The 3,690-nt window shown below is 31.5% G+C and overlaps 1 long non-coding RNA gene across 1 annotated transcript in view; it reads left to right on the plus strand.

The window, feature by feature from the left end:
- LOC136795227 (uncharacterized) overlaps positions 1–3,158 on the plus strand; it is a 3,994-nt gene extending 836 nt beyond the window's left edge. Inside the window, exon 2 of the long non-coding RNA XR_010842799.1 lies at positions 2,980–3,158. This is a non-coding gene — a long non-coding RNA (uncharacterized lncRNA). The remainder of the gene's footprint in view (positions 1–2,979) is intronic.
- The last annotated feature ends 532 nt before the right edge of the window (positions 3,159–3,690 follow it).

Below are 3,690 nucleotides of genomic sequence, written 5' to 3' on the forward strand. Positions count from 1 at the left end.
AGTTTGTCGGGGGGTGCAGTCAGAAAAGAACAACATAAATAAACAAAACCATATTTATTTATTTTATGCCGACGTTTCGACCTGAGTTTCAGGTCTTCATCAGGGGTTATGGCGTAGAAGGTAGTCATGAAAATCTTTACAGCATCAAGATACGAACATAATACATATCATCAATAGAATCATCGGTAGATATTCGAATATAATTCTTAGTTCTTAGTTGTAATAATGTATCATAGTTTTTTGAGATTATTGTTGCAAAAAATCTTAAAAACTAAAAGAAAATAAATTGGCGATGAAGTAAAAGATCATATTTAATTTTGAACTACATTTTTTTATGTTGAACGTGAACAAAGAAATGATTTGGGCCGAAAATACACTAGTTATGCAATCATCTTCCTTCAAACAAGTTAAAATGTATCTTCTGTTTTTGATTTAATTACTTCTGCCCGAAATCAGCCAAAAATGACTGTTCGTGTAGGTTCAAAAAACAAATATGTAAAGGTCACATAAGGCCGGTTTAATTTATCATCATGCAACGTATTAGATACTGTAGACCTGAAATTCTACCAAGCCAGTTTTTTATCTGGAAGCTTATTGAGTTTATCACAAGCCTGAACCATCAAGGATCTCTGAATTGTAATCTAAGCTTCATTAGTTTAAGAGAACGACTTAGAAAAAGGTTCATTAGAAAAAGCGATGGATGATAATGGTAGAAGGAATTATTTATAGATCAATGATCTCTGGACACGAAAAGAGGGGAATTAACTTTATGTTAAAGAAAAATTCGGCAATTTACTGTAATTCTACAACTAGTCAAAGTGGAGGATATACGGATTAGAGTCGATACAGTTTATATAGCAAAACTATTGACAAGGTTGAAAAAATATTCCTAATTCTAAGCAGAGCTAAGCTCTAAAATGAACTCAAATTCGATACATTGCCGGTAAGAGGACACAAATAGAGATGAAAACATAGGACAGGGACAGTAGGCCACAGCTGGAGATTACAGCCTACAGCTGCAACGGCTCATGAAGAGCTTCCCAGCGATTTGAATATGCAAATCAGATCGGAGCGAAAGATACTGCTTGAGTAATTACTTATCGTGTCTGCTTCTTGTCTCTTTATTCCCCAGCTTTTGTGGAAGCCCGGCTCTTCAGTAAACACTCCGAGTAGGGATTATAGGAAGTAATGGAGATCTTAAATACAGCTTTCGATTGCACTGAACTACGACAATCATCATAATAATAAATTTGAATCAATATTCGGACGTATTAGAAAATAACGTGCATATATCCTCCATTAACATTATTCAAACCTCTAAAAATGTATCTACATAAAAAAATTCCTAATGGGAAAAATGGACTTCATAAAAGAGATATGACAAAAAATAAATATAACAAAAATTCTAACATTAAATAAAGAACAAATTAACTTTTTTTTTAAGCGTGGTTCAATATTTTATTTAATATCTAAAATTACATACATACAGATGTATTTGTTTATGTGTCTTATAGCATTTACTATACTAAATAAAATATAAAACCTAAATATGAAAGCAAAAAAGGATTCCATAAGAACTAGTCTAGAAACAGAAATAAAAAAAAGTCTTTTTTACCGGTTAAAATTTTTATTTCTATTTTAGTAACAAAATAGCCTTCCTTTACAATTGAATAGTTACCTGCTTTAGGTATTATTTCTACTTATTAATCTTTATTTTAACATTTGTCAATATATGTGGGAAGTATTTATAAGAAATTACTTATCAACCTACTAAAGGTAGGATTCCAGGCAAAAGTACAATCCACTCACTTTCCAACATTACATTATTTATAGCAAAATTTCCTAACAGTTGGTTCGCAGATTCTCAATTGAAATATCATCATCATCATAATGATCATTTTATCCCCTTTACCACTTGCGCAGTGTAGGGTTACAATTTGCAGAGTCTGGATCAGATATCTCGATCTTGGACCATCACCCTTCTACTCCAGTCCATATTCCGCCTCCTTAACACTCTCCTCCCATGAAATGCATGATCTTACTCTTGGCCTTCTTCCCTCCAAGCGAGTCTCATGTCTTTCTGGCAGTTCTCTCCTGGTCCATCCGAAGGAGGTGTACGAACCATCATAACTAGTTTTCAAAGCCTGGAACATTTTTGTTGTAAAATGCTAATAAAAAATCATTTAGTTAAAATAAAACAACCTTTCTACGGAAACAACCTTACACAGCTATGTCTTCTAAGACACGGGATGTTAATGCTTATCTTCTTTAACATATTGTAAGTGATGTCTATAAGAAAGTCGGGTGCCTCCCACATCTGAATGAAACTCGAGACTCTTCAGAAAAAACATTAATATATATCCTTTATGTACAGATACAAGAGCTGTTTGGTAATATCCAGAGTTACATGTGACTGGATATACTTACTAAGAACCGTAGCCTGAAGTGGAATTTAATTCATAGAAAATATTCTTAGCTCTTGTCCTAGTAACACTTTCTAACAAATTTTATTTTTTTTTTTTTAATTTAATATTTAGTCAACAATGTAGACTCATGTTTATTTACAGTGAATAAGTTCGGTTTTATGCACGGAAAGTTTTTAACAAATAGTTTAATAGAGTTCAGGGGGACACCTAGTCTATCCGGTGTTCATGTTTTTACCAATGTCAGTGTATATTAATGGGAGGAAAAAAATAATAAAATGGTATTTAGAGGTCGCTACCATTACACAGATAAAATGGAGAATACTTGAAAAAATATCTCAACTCAAAGCAATTTAAACATGAAAATTGCTCGACTTTTGACTAGAGGTAATAATTTATTTTTGGTTGAGAATTTGCAATATAATCGCAGTTTTAACCAGAGGTAAAGAACTTTTGACTTTTTCATTGGTAATGTAAAATTTATATAATATTTAAATTAACATAAATACACTTTGATAAACAGTTTCTTGGTCTATATAAAGTTCCCATTTATTAGACTGTTAAATGACCTTGCACTGGGGCAACCTCACTGATGTATAACTGTCTCGGGAACCTCTCACACCATTGTATTGGGCACCGCGCCTAAGGTCAAGTCCCTCAAGAGGAGCACCTTCTATGCAGTATAATTCATTTAATTATAACAATATTAAATACAATAAAAATGTTTCAAAGTGATGCAAAGCTGTAATAAAATAGTTATAGAAACTAACACAAGTAAAAAAATAAATAAGTTATAGAAGAAAATATAATTCAACGAACCACTCTCGGTTTATATATTGATTGATTGTTGTCACAACAAATGTATATAGTAGTTGTTGACAAGCTCAATCCTTTCTCAGTATGCCTTCTCTTTTCATTCCATTACTTTAATTACAAATTTCATCTATTATCCATCCATCTCATGAATATTAAAATATAGTTTTATTATAAAATAATTAAATACAGAATATATACGAAATATAATCTGAAGAAATTATTTGAGCTACAAAGAGAAAACAATAACTAATTATTGAAAATATCTCGATTATAAGGTTATTTAAAACAATCTATATAGCAAAACCCGACTGCGTTAACCACACAATCACGGACTTATTGATCACTATATCACAAAAATAGGCAATGCCTGACATTATTCATATTTATTATCCTTAAGCTACAGATATGGATTTAGACTTGATTTCCAAAACTTAAAAAAAAATGTTTTTTC

This window comes from Halyomorpha halys, unplaced genomic scaffold, assembly GCF_000696795.3.
Source record: "Halyomorpha halys isolate HHAL.00 unplaced genomic scaffold, Hhal_1.1 Scaffold890.1, whole genome shotgun sequence".
NCBI classification, from domain to species: domain Eukaryota; kingdom Metazoa; phylum Arthropoda; class Insecta; order Hemiptera; family Pentatomidae; genus Halyomorpha; species Halyomorpha halys.